The sequence below is a fragment of the Dipodomys ordii genome, unplaced genomic scaffold (genome assembly GCF_000151885.1).
Source record: "Dipodomys ordii isolate 6190 unplaced genomic scaffold, Dord_2.0 Scaffold7, whole genome shotgun sequence".
NCBI classification, from domain to species: Eukaryota; Metazoa; Chordata; class Mammalia; order Rodentia; family Heteromyidae; genus Dipodomys; species Dipodomys ordii.
The window spans coordinates 7,262,882-7,276,381 of NW_012267223.1; the positions used below are offsets into that span (position 1 = coordinate 7,262,882).

The following is a 13,500-nucleotide window of genomic DNA, read 5'->3' on the forward strand; positions in this document are numbered from 1 at the left end:
GGGACACCCCTGGTACCTTTGGGAGAAATGCCATCCTCGGCCTGTACTGCTGGCCTTGGTGTCGGATCGTCATGCTGGACCCGGGATGAGTTCACCAGCACAACACGAATTTGAGAGAAAGGGAAAGCACCCCCCAACACACACCGGCCCCCCTCAGTTGGGAAGCCGGCCTGGCCCGCCCCAGCCCCGCATCGTCCGGGAGGAGCCGGGCGGGGAGCGCTCGGGGCCGGGCAGCGGCTCCCAGCTCCTCCGCTCTAACTCCCCAAACAGCTGGAGTCCGCGTCAGCCAATCAGCGGGCGGCGGCGCGGCCTCATTAGCATGCGCTGCGCGGGCGCCCGCCTGCCACCAGGAGGCGGTGTGCGGCTCCACCTGTATTCGGTGGAGCCTCAGGTGACCCCCAAGGGTCAGGGATGAGCAAGCAGGTGGCAGTGTCCCCAAAGAACCCAGCTTGGGCCGCCACCGTTAAAGCCTGGGAAATTAAAAACGGTGTGACTAGCTTTGGCTCTCTGGCTAGTCTGACTCCCAAGTTACTGAGTGACAGCAAGTTACTCAAGCTTAAATTTTCTGTTGTTTGTTCATCTCACCCCAGAAAAGCAAGTAAGTGGGAAAGGAAAGGGCTGTAAGGACTGAATGAATAATCGAGTTAAAGAGCCAGGGTGGCTCACATCTACAATCCTAGCTACTCAGGAGGCTGAGATCTGAGAATCATGGTTTGAAGCCAGCCCCAGCAGGAAAGTTCATGGAAGTCATCTCCAATTAACCAGCAAGATAACAAAAGTGGAGCTGTGTCTCAAGTAGCAAAGTACTAGAATTGAGGGGGGCAAAAACTAGAGGAGAATGCCCAAGCCTTGAGTTCAAGCCCCAGGACTAGCACCCCACCCCCCAAAAAAATCGAGTTAAGGACTAGCAGGGCTGAACTTGGGATTTGCTGTAAGATCTCACTGCCAAGTATGGCATGGCTCTAGGCTTCATCTCAATCTGATTGGTAAGACTCACTGCACCTTACTCCTGGAAGAGATTTTCTTTAGTTCTGGCTTTGAACATTACTGAGCTAATCTAAGTCCAAGCACTGAGAACTACAGCCAACATGTGTAAATATAGAGCAAGCGCAGGTTTTACTTTAGTATCTTGGGACTCCTACCCATGATGATGAGAGTTGAACCTGCCACCTCTTGCATACTGAGTATCCACTCACCCTACCACTCAGCTACACTCCCAATCCCTCTTGAGAATCTTTTCTTTTTTTTTTTAATTACTGTGCCTAGTGACTCCATTAGTTTTATTTTTACATTCCTATGTAGTCTGATGTAAATTTGGATTACTGTGAGAACTACTGCAATAGAAATAGAAACCCAATTCTAGGATCTGGAATTACATTACTTGGGAATCAAATCTGAATCCTGCCATTAACTCTCTAAGACTTTGAGTAAATAACCTGACCCCTCTTTAACTTAGCTCCTACAAATTGGAGATGGTAAGTCAAGCACTGGTGACTCACACCTATAAGACTAGCTACTCAGGAGGCTGAGAATCCTGATCCAAAGCCAGCCAGGGTAGACAAATCTGAGAGACATTTATATCCAGTTAACTAGCAGAAAAAGCTTTAAGCGGTATGGCTTAAATGGTAAAGTGCCAGCCTTGAGCAAGAAAGACTCATGAAGATAGAAGGCCCTGAGTTCAAGACCCAACACCAGCACACACACACACACACACACACACACACACACACAAATAAACAACTGGAGATGACACAATCACAGTGTCTACCTGATAGAGATGTTGAAGGAAGACAAAGGAGTAGAGTTAATGAATATCAGTTGTTACTACTATTATTAATATTTGAATAATTAAAGACCAATAAGCCCAAGCTTTAAAAGGCTAGCTAAATCTCAGACAGGATGAGATCCTCTAGGTCTACTAAGGCTTAGGATTGTCAAGGATGCCCTTTTTTTTTTTAGTTCCAGAGCTAGGGTGGTCTCAGGGTGGCAGAAAAAGCTGACAGCAGCAGCTGGCAGCTGGCATTTGTCCTAGGAGGTGCACCTGACAGACATTTCTTTGGCTCATCTGGATCCCATCCCAGTGTAAGAGCCAGGTTCCTGGCTCTCTTCCGTCTGGAGTAACAGTTTTAGAAACCAGATTCTGAGGTCTGGTTGACTCATAGGGAAATGACTCGGCAGGCAGCCATGAGATCAGAGCCTCCAGCTTCACACTGCCATGCTGTCTGACAGCGGGAGAATGAGTATTTCCTCCCGGTTTTCAATAATACTTGAATTCAAGCTTTGGCCTCACAGAATAGGTTAGGCAAAGGACTTTTAAAATCATTTCAAATGTGCCTGTTATCTGTGATTACATTCCCTAGTCTCTTATTTGGCTAATTCTCTCCTCCACACATATACCATTCCCTCCCCACCTTGATTTTTGTTGTTGTTGTTGGTGGTGGTGGTGGTGGTGGTCATAGTGGAGCTTGAACTCTGGGTCTGGGCACTGTCCCTGAGCTTTTGAGCTTAAGGCTAGTGCTCTACTACTTTGAGCCATAGCAGCACTTCTGGTTTTCTGGTAGTTAATTGGAGATAAGAGACTCACAGACTTTCCTGCCAGGGCTGGCTTTGAACGGTGATCCTCAGATCTCAGCCTCCTGCGTAGCTAGGATTACTGACGTGAGCCACCAACTCCCAGATCCCACCTTGATTTTGTTAGTGAATTATTATATCATGAGGTCCTCTGTGGAGTTTGGTTTTGTTCGGATTTTCATCTTTTGGAGAAAGGCTCTCACTCTACTGCCCAGGGTAACCTCTAAGGCATTATCCTCCTCTGCCTTAACTTCCTCAAGGCTGAGATTACAAGCACAAGTAAGCATGCCCAGCTCTTGTTTTCAACTTGAGAACTAAATTATTTCAAACCTAAAATTCTACAGTTAGCCAGCTTGGCTACAGAGTAAACCCATGTAGACAAAGAGAGATTGGGGGGAGGAGAGAAGGAAAGAAAGAAGAAGGAAAGAAGGGAGGGAAGGAAGGAGAAAGGGAGGGAGGGAAAAAAAGAGGTAGGAGGGAGGGAGGAAGAGGGGAGGAAAGAAGGAAAGAAGGAAGATCAACAAATGAGAAAGGGCTCTGAAACTAGAGAAAAACAACCTTTAGATCAAAGTGCGAACAACTGTACCAGATTGCATCATCCTGAGTAGTTCATAGCACCCTCTTGTACTCTCAGAAGTGACTGCGTCTGAATGACACATCATATGGTCACCCTTATCATCTTCATGTACTACTCTGAAGATGCAGTACAGGGTAGTAGAACATGAACGTGACCTGGATCTGTATCCCAAATTGACTACTGACTGGTAAGGAGGACCCAAGCATCACTTCCGGAAATCTAGGTCATTGATCGGAGATTTCCAATGTCTCTAAAAATCTGCACGTTTCAAACTTGGATGAGTGTATTTGTCTCCTGGGGATTTGGTTGGAATTTAGATTCGGCCTAGTAGGTAAAGGATGAGGCTGGTGTCCTGCAGCTGCCCCACCACGCCCATGCTAACTTCAGTCTGAGCATCAAGGGTCTGAAGGTCACATGCAGTCAGAAGTACACGTGTTTAACTCCTTTAGAAGGGAGTGTTTGCTGCAGGACTCCAGAGCCTCTAACATACTTCCAGAGGTGAACTGAGCAACTCGGGAAAGGTTTTCAGGAAGTGAAAGGTCTTTTATACAGGGGTGACAAAGGCAAGAGGGCGGCGAGTTTTCCCAGGCTTGAGTTCACATAGTCCCCTCCCAGGTGAGTAGTCTTCTGTGGCTTCCCACACCTAAATCCCACTGCAAAGAAACCCACTACTCCTTCTATACCCTATTTTACCCCTTGGCTTGTGTTTTGGACCATGTGAGTTGGCCCATACACTGGCTGTCCACTTGTGTGGCCAGATATCAAAGGAGGAACTGAGCCCACCTATCATCACTCTTTGCTTTCTAGAACAAAGCAAATATGAAAAGATCCTAGGTTGGAATCAGACCTGAGATGAAAGCTGTTTGAGAGCTCAAGTTATGAGAGAGACAAGCTGTACGTGCAAGAGGTTGAGATCTGAGGATCACAGTTCAAAGCCAGCCCAAGCAGACAGATCCATGAGACTGTCCGATTAATTGTCAAAATGCTAAAACTAGAGGTATGGATCAAGTGGTAAAACAACAGATGAGTGAAAAAGCTAAGTGACAGTGCCCAGGCCCTGAGTTCAAGCTCTAGTACTACCCCCAGCCCCGTGCCCCCAAAAAGAAAGAATCAAAGTGAATGAAAATGGAATCAAGGCATTGGGGCAAAACAAAAACACCTGGAGGCTGGGAATGTGGCTTAGTGGTAGAGTGCTTGCCTAGGACACATGAAGCCCTGGGTTCAGTTCCTCAGTACCACATATACAGAAAAAGCCAGAAGTGGCACTGTGGCTCAAGTGGTAGAGTGCTAGCCTTGAGCAACAGAAGCTCAGGGACAGTGCCCAGGTCCTGAGTTCAAGCCCCAGGACTGGAAAGAAAAAGGAGGAGGAGGAGGAGGAGGTGGAGGAGGAGGAAAAAGAAGAAGAGGAGGAGGAGGAAGAGGAGGAGGAGGGGAAGGGGAAGAAGAAGCAGAAGGAGGAAGAGGAGGAGGAGGGGAAGGGGAAGAAGAAGCAGAAGAGCAGAAGAAGCAGAAGCAGAAGCAGAAGAAGAAGAAGAAGAAGAAAAGAAGAAGAAGAAGGAGAAAGAGAAGGAGAAGGAGAAAGAGAAAGAGAAAGAGTAGGAGAAGAAATAATACCTGGAGAGCGCTTAGAAAGGTAAGTGACTAACATTGGGGGCTACTGTTGGGCTCCCAAAGTGCATGGTCTGTCCTCCAGCTTTTTGCAGTGCTCATGGACAGCAGACTAGGGAAACACGGAATGAACAGTATGGTTGTCTCTCTGCAAGCCATTTGTGGACCAAAGGGAGGTAAGAGACCTTTGCCACTTCCTCTCCAGGAAGGCCAATGAACAATCAGTAGGATTGTATTGCAATCATATACTCATTCCCTCCTGCCTCACCCTTTAGCCACCCTGCTCATGGCTCCATTCTTCATTTTCCCTCACCACTTTATTTTATGCCTGCCTTGTAGGCCTCTGACTCCAATGTGCAAAGAGATGTGGTGTAAAGGAGCCAATGGGTCCAGGGCGGGATCTGTTAAGTGGGATGGTGTCTGAGTCATCATCATTGCAGGCAGGGATGGAAGAATTCTCTAGCTGCCTCCTGGTAAAGATCCTAAATACTTAGATGACAAAGCTGATGTACAGTGTTTACACTGCCGAACACAGATGCAAAATAAAAGAATGACTAAGACGCTCGGAAATAGCATTTGTATCCAGATATTCTCACCAATTTCAGGGGAAGCCAGTAGGCTTTCGAGAAATTATCCAGTGCCCACACTGAAGCAGCAATGTTGGCCTAACTCCAGTGTCAAAAAGTCATTGTAGAAGCCAGTCTTGTGGATTTCCCTGAAAACCTATTTCCATTTTGATCCCAAACTACGATCCAAATACTGCCCATTCTGCTTTTCTACTATTTACCACAAAAGAAATTTCTCTAAAAGTTAGTTCCAAGGAAAGCCTAGCATTTTCTTTTAAAAACCCACACATGGGCTGGGAAGGTAGCTCAGTGGTAGAGCGCTTGCTTTGTATGTATGAAGCCCTGGGTTTGATTCCTCAGCACCACATAAGCAGAAAAAAAAGCTGGAAGTGGTGCTGTGCCTCAAGTGGTAGAGCACTCGCCTTGAGCTGAAGAGCTGAGGGACAGCGCCCAGGCCCAGAGTTCAGGCCCAATGACCGGACCTCCCCCCCCCAAAAAAAAACAACCCACACATTTCCTCTTCCCTGATTAAGAGAGAGGTATATCATGTTTTCTTTTCTTTTCAATATAGACCATCAAAATAATTCTTCAATTCTGGTATTTGGCTCCCTTGGAGAAACTGGGATTTGATTTCTAAAGGTTTATTTAAGAAAAATTTCCCCATCACTATTTTCATATTTGACTCATATATCATTCATTTTATTGCCTGGGATATAGTCAGTCATGATGGCTTCAGTACGTGATCCCAGTCACTGGGGAGCAGGTGATAAGGTTATCATGGCCCAAGACGGGGAGGGGGGGTGTAATTGAGACTCCATCCCAACCAATGACCGACCACACACAGTGGGTGAGTGGTTGGTATATGACTGTCATTCTAAGCTACATAAGAAGCACAATGGCTGGGTGTAGTGGCATATGCCTATCATGTCAGTAATACAAGAAAGTACAGATAGGAGGATCACAGTCCAGGCCAGCTCAAGCATAAAGCAAGATCCTATCTTGAGAATAACTAATACACAAAAGGCCTAGATCAAGTGGAGCCCATGTCTATCAATCACAAGGCTCTGGGTTCAAAACCCAGGTACATCACCAAAAAGGAAACTACAAAACTTAGGGATGTAAAAATTATATTCCATTTGAGTAATAAGTAGGAGATAGCTTGATAAATTGGACACCATGGAGAACGAAAGGGAAAAAAATGAGGAAATCTCAACAGTATTCAAGACAAATCACTATAATTACCTAAATGATTTTTCAAATCTACATTACCTTATCTGGTCTGTGACATCTGCTAGAAGGAAAATCTGGGGGGCGGAGGGGGGGCGGGGGGGGGGAAATGCATTCAAATTCAATAGGCTTCATCCATCTTGCTATCTCTTTCTCTCACAGTCCTGGAGGCTAATGTGCAGGATCAGGATGTCTGAGCATTAGTTCCTCCTGAGGATTTCCTCTTTGGCTTGTAGACAGCCATCTTTTCCATCTGTCCTCACAGGGTCATCCCTCTGTGTGTGTCCCGTATTGCTATCCTTACAAGACAACTCTGCACTGACTGGCTTTGCCTGATAGCAAAGGATGCCTTGTTTCTGCAGACCTGGAGCTCTGTAATCCTCCTTGCACCTCCACTGTCTCCAGAAGTAGGCAAATGAGGAAGGGAAGGAGGGAGGGAGTAGGGAGGAGAGGGGATTGGGCTCCAGGACTTCATGGATTGCATGGAGAATGGTCTAATGTAAGTAAGACACCCAGGGTATACGATTCCATATAATAAGAGATGCTTCCCCTTCATCCCTACATCCCAAGGATTAGAGCTCCTGCAATGAGCCCAGTGCAGAAACTTCCCAGAAACACTTGCTAGAAATCATCAAAGACAAATATGGCACTATTGTCTTCTGATCTTTCTTTCTCATGAGTCACTGAAGTATGTCTCCCTGAAACCATTGTCTGATGGATTCTTCTCATTCATATTCATGTGTCTGCTTTGACAAATTCCTTTTTCCAGATACACACAGCATGCATGCTCCATAATTGAAAATTTAGAAAATAGAGAAAAGCAAAGGAATTTGGCAGTATCTAATCTGGGAAACAAGGTTGAAAACCTGGAATTCAATGTATGATAGAAAGAGTTATGAGAGTTGGGAGACAAGGACTATAGTGCAATCTCCACTGTATTCAGCTACAGTGATTCTGCCAGCAGCTTAGATAACAAAATAGTCACCAGGAAACATGATAGGCAGACTGCTTTGGGTTTCTGTTCTCAACACTACCAATTTATGGATGCTTGGCTTGGAGTAAGTTTCAGGTTTTTACGTTCCCCATCTGTAAGTGAATAATGGTAATAACAGTTACATCTCAATGATTTGGTGGATATGGGCTACCATTATTATCTTACACATGGTCTAGTCTGTCTATCTCTGTCTCATGTCACATGCAATCTTTTTGTGAGCAACACATGTCCAATGCTGTTAACTTAGCAACATCAGGTGTCATTTGGAACCTCAACCTTTCGATGTCTAAAACAGAGTGAAAAAAATCTCTACACACCTCTATCACAGCCAGTAGGACCATGCCTGTTCCCTGTTTATCCCATAAACCTGAGCAATGACTAACAGAGAAAAGTGACCTCTTTCTCCGTTATCCCTGAGATCTAGTCGATCGTCAGTTTATGTTGACTGCCTCCTTCCTTTTCTTTAATACATCTATTCTGTCATCTTCAATGCCACTCCCTAAATCTGCCTCATCAACACCTTTTGCCTGGGCAACTATCATGTTATCCATTTGGTCTTTCTATATACATCCCTGCCCCACGTTCCCACTGTGGCCAGAACAGCTTCTTGTTAAATTCTTTATTTGGACGATCCACTCTTGTATTAAAGGTCTTCAGTTGTCTACCACAATGTGCTTCGGGAAAAGCACATTTGTAATGAGTTCTACAAAGCAGTCTGGACGCTGCGTGGCCCTCATGCCCATCCCTTAAGCACTCTCTTGATCTCTCCAGGCTGGTCACCCTGGATCCCTCTCCATTTCTGGAACAACTCATTCTTCCTGTGACTTCAGGGCCATCACAGGGGACTGAAACTAATCCTTACTTACCATGTTTTTACCTGGCTTACTTCTCATTCTCTGAGTTCCAGAAGGACAAAAAAAAAAAAGCCATTTCCTTAGGAGGAGCCCTCTGCTGTGACTCTACTAGGTTAAGTCCTTCCATGATCATTTTGGGGGTTTTGTCTCCTCAATTATAATTATTTTCATGTAGGTTTGTACATCCATGATTAGCATTATTCACACTAGCCCAGAGGTGGAAGCAACCCAGTAGTCCCCAGGGGACTTGATTCCACACTCAGGAAGATCTTAAGGTGGTCCAAGGAGAGGAGCCCCTTGGAGCCAGGATATCCAGGCTGGATTCTCAGTAGTGGCTCCTCAAAACAAATCCCTCTTAATACAGTCCAAGGAGATTGAAAATAATAAAATACATATGAAAATAAAACAATGAAACTGTAAGGTCAGCTCCTGGATGGCGAGCAGACTCCACCCTCCTCAGCAGCAAAGTCTCCACCCAGTACCCACGTTACCTAGGCAACTGGCACACCTGCATCCGCTGAGGTCACATCTGAATTTGATGTGGCCACACCTTTCTCCGCCCATACCCTAGATAAGCGCTAGCCCAGGCCCAGACTTTCTCTCTCTCTGTTCTATTCTAGCTCTCTCTGCTACCTAGCTCTCTGTTCTCTCTGCTTTCGGCTCTCTCGTTGCTCTCTCGCTGCTCTTTTCTAGCTCTCTCTGCTTTCTCTCTGCTCTAGCTCTTTCCTCTCTCTTTACTCTTTTTCCTCTCTCTTTCCCCACGTGGAGTGCCAACCTTGCCTGGTCCCAGCAGGTCTACTGAATAAACCTACCCCTTACCTGAATACCACATGAGTGCTGCTGTTCTTACTCGAGTACCTCTTTTTAAAAACCTAACAGAAACGTGCTGCAATGGGTTTTAGGAAAGGGAAAGAAGGGGCAGTGATGGAGGAGGTGAGGTAGACTGGAATTCAGTATACAAATGTGTGCAAGCCACGTCTGGCTGGTTCATGCCCTTAATCCTAGCTACTCAGAAGGCTGAGATCTGGGGATTGTGTTTCAAAGCCAGCCAGAGAAGGGAAGTCCATGAGATTCTCATCTCCAAATGAACCAGCAAAAAGCCAGAGATGAAGTGGTAAGGTGGTAGAGTGCTAGCTCTGAATGAGAAAGCTAAAGGAGAGTATGATACCCTGAATTCAAGCCCCAGTAGCCACACACACACACACACACACACACACACACACACACACAAATGTAGAAATGTGACAGTGAAATCTCCCCTCTCCTCCCTGAGGGACCTCCACGTGCAAAATACCCTGGCCCTGAGGCTGGAGGTGTGGCTCCATAGTAGGGCACTTGCTGGCTAGGCCTTGGTTCTATCTAGGACCAGGGAGTTTGAGAAAATAGACACACTTCCCTACTTCCCTTGGGGCCTATGTCCCCAGCCAAGAGGCCCCCAAGAGATGCTCTGAGGTTCATGTGGGCCTCGTCCTGCAGGCCTCCCTTCTCTATCTACCTGGTCTCCCAGGATCAAAGCAGATGACACTGGAAGATCGTGGGCCCTTGTACTGCGTGTCTACATGTCCACAGGTGCTCACCCCTATTCCTCTCAACCCCTCCCTACTCCCAGCAACCTCACCAGGAAGCCACTACTGGAATGAGTCACCACATGAGAATCGCTTCCCCAGGATCTTAGCCTTGAAGGGTAGGTGTCCAAGCTGGGATCTAGCCCCGGGCTGGCTGCCTCTGAAGTCACAGTCCTAACCCTACCCTGGACTGTTCAAGCCAAGGGGGCAGCAGCTGATAGCCCCAGGGGCCAGGTGTTGGTGTGACAGTGTGACACCCAGTCTTCCTGGAAACCACCCCTCCCTCCCTGGAACCTCTCCATCTGCCGCCACCTCTCACAAGCCACAGAGCACCAAGCAGGATGCACAACTGGAACCTTCCAAAGCAAGGGACTTTCCAAGCTCCTGCTCTTGCTGCTTTCTGTTCTGATGTTCCCAGGAAGAGGGGGTGCAGGCCGATGAGTGTACCCCAACAATACATAGCAGAAACAGAAAAAGAAGCACCGGGAGGATTCTGTTACATGTCCATGAGCTGTGTGTGTGTGTGTGTGTGTGTGTGTGTGTGTGTGTGTGTGTGTGTGTGTTGGCACTAGGGCTAAAACTCAGGATCTGGACATTATTCCTTAGCTTTTCCACACTAAGCTAGCACTCTTCAGCTTGAGCCAACAGCTCTACTTCTGGCTTTTTGCTGGTTGACTAGAAATAATAGTCTCCTGGACTTTCCTGCCCCGACTGGCTTTGAAACCATTATCCTCAGATCTCAGTCTCCTGCGTAGCTAGGGTTACAGGCATGAAATACCAATGCCCAGCTGAGCTCCACGTATTTAGACATGGTTTCAACTTCTATCTCCTTCTCAGTCTTCCCACCCTGGTCCCTCTGATAACTCACCTCCGGAACCCTATCACTGCAAATATAATGCAAGACAAAGCCCAGGTCTCAGCATCTGATGGGTATCTCCCAACTACACCCCTTGTTCAACATGTCAGCTCTCTCTGCAGCTCTCCCTCTTCTACAGTCTCAAACCAAATCACCACTCCCCATTGAAAGCATTTGCTCTAGGTTTAGTAGTTGGGAGCTCTGACTCCAACTCATCATCTGTATCATCCGGCTAGGTGTGAGCTGTTGAGTCTTTAGTCCCTTCCTTTCTGTCTCCTATATTCTCCTTGTTCTTGTTGATTCTTCCTCTCTCCTTCCCTTCCTGTCCCTACCTTCCCAGAAGTCTTCAAACATGTTGAAATCATTTCTATCTTTAAAAACGTGACCCTCCCTATTCTCCCTCAGCTCCTGGTCTTCTCTCCCCAGCCCTTCTCTCCTGGGCTTCCTGGGAGAGTGGTCCTCCCTGGCTGTCTCGGCATCTCCTCCCTCCTCCCCCTAGACCTGCTGTGACATTGATTGGCTCATCATTCCACTGCTCTCTCCACAAAAGGCCTATCCTATACCAACTCCTAGCAGCACTCTGCTTCTTTCTCTTCATCTATCTGACTTTTTACTCCACCCACCCCACCCCACCCCCTCGCCTTGAAGTCCCATCCCTTACTCCCTGGGACATGAGGATTTATTCTTTGTTCTTATCTGATAGCTGCTGCTTGATCTTTTTGGATGGACTCTCCATCTGTCCAGTAACATCTGTTTGGATATCTCTACCCTTAATCTCCTCTTCCTCCAACATGCCAAGCTGACCTCCACCATCCCGTGATGAGTGACCCCCTTATACATTGGTGATCCCTAGGTCCGTATTCCAGAACTCACTATTCCTCTCACTTTTTATACAGGTACTGTTCATGGAACTTGCTGTGATGATTTTTAGAAATGCCTTAAAAACTGCTGTCCAGTCTGGTAGCCACCAGCCACATGTGGTTATTGGACACCCGAAACTTGGTTACTGAGGAACTAAATTCTAGATGAATTTACATGTAATTAAGTTAATTTACTGGACACCTAACTTACTGACTGCTATACTGGACACACAGTTCCAAACATCTGTCACCAACTTCTGTGGACACCTGACTAGATGCCTCCAGTTCCTCAAGTCCCCATTAGAATATACACCAGAACTTTCCTTTCCACTAACACTGAGGGTGACAATATTGTTTAGAGGGCATTGAACTCAGGATCTCATACTTGCTAGACAATTCCTCTCCAGCCCTTTTCTGCTTTAGTTATTTTTCAGACAGTTTTTCACATTTTTTTAATTAGGACTGAGCTTGGAACTGAGATCCTCCCACCCACGATTCTTATACAGCTGTGATGACAGGTGCTCTCCACAATGCCTGGCTTGTGTTGAGCTTGAGCCATAATAAACTTTTGTACAGGCTAACCTGGACTGCCATCCTCCTGATCTTCATCTGACAGATAGGTAGGATTACAAGTGTGCACCACAGCACCCAGTACTTAGCATACATTGTTCTAAAGGGCTGGTGTTATAGGTTGAACTGAGTCTGCTTCTAAAAAAATGTACTGAAGTCCTAACACTCAGTACCTCAGAAAGTAGCATTGTTTGGAATTAGGGTCTTTACAGAGGTAATAAAGTAGGAATGAAGTGAGCTCTGACCCAATTAGTACTTATAAATATGGGAAATGTGGGCAGAGAAACGGAGAGAAGAAGCTGCGAGGGCCTAGGGAGAAGATGGCTGGGTGGATGGAGCTGCGTCAAAACTCTTGACAGGCACCAGAACTTGGAACAGGCAAAGGGAGCTCCTTCCTTATAGCCATCAGAGAACAGCCCCACCTACACCTTCAGGTTAGACTTCCAGCCTGTTCAACTGTGACACAACACAGTGCGTAAGCCACCCAGTTTTTGATGCTTTGTTATGGTAGCTCTGTGTCTCTGTGTCATGCAACTGGGGGGGGGTGGTTGACCTTGACCCTGAGAATGGCTTTAGCACCGACTTGCTGGCAGGCTGAGGCCTTGGAACCCTGAGGGAATGTGAAATCCTTCTGGGGCTTCATTAGGAACTTGGAACCCATCCTGGTCTTCATCATTGAAATTTATGCCTTCTGCCGGGTGCTGTTGGCTTACGCCAGTCCTAGCTACCCAGGAACTGGGATCTAAGGATCATAAATCCAAGCCTGAGCAGAGAAGTCCATGAGACCAGCAGAAACAACCAGAAGTAGATGTGTGGCTCAAGTGGTAGAATGCCATTTGGGGTAGAAAAGTCAAGCAAGAAGAAGAGGCCCTGAGTTCTATCTCCAGTATCAACACACACACACACACACCACCACCACCACCACCAACAACAACAACCTTGTACTTCATTTGCACCTGATGACCCCATCCCAGGCTTCATACGCTGGAGAATGAATGGGGGAAATTCTGCTCAGCTAAGGCACTAGGCATCTCAGAAGAGTTTGGGGTGTATATGAGCCTGGCAAAACTTCTGTGCCCATTCACACGGGCCAGCTCCTGGGACATCTGTGGTCTCGTTCTTAAAACAACCAAGTAAAGTTTCAGGATGTTCTGGTGGGCTCTGCCACCCATTTCCCAAGGCTGACTCACGCTCCGTGGATAGCAGCTGGCTGGGATGCAACAGCCTCTGCTTTCTTCTCCTTTCTTCTGAG

The 13,500-nt window shown here is 46.8% G+C and overlaps 1 long non-coding RNA gene across 1 annotated transcript in view; it reads right to left on the reverse strand.

Moving 5' to 3' along the window:
* LOC106003205 overlaps positions 1-116 on the reverse strand; it is a 13,586-nt gene extending 13,470 nt beyond the window's left edge. Inside the window, exon 1 of the long non-coding RNA XR_001175986.1 lies at positions 17-116. This is a non-coding gene — a long non-coding RNA (uncharacterized LOC106003205). The remainder of the gene's footprint in view (positions 1-16) is intronic.
* Positions 117-13,500: the final 13,384 nt, after the last annotated feature.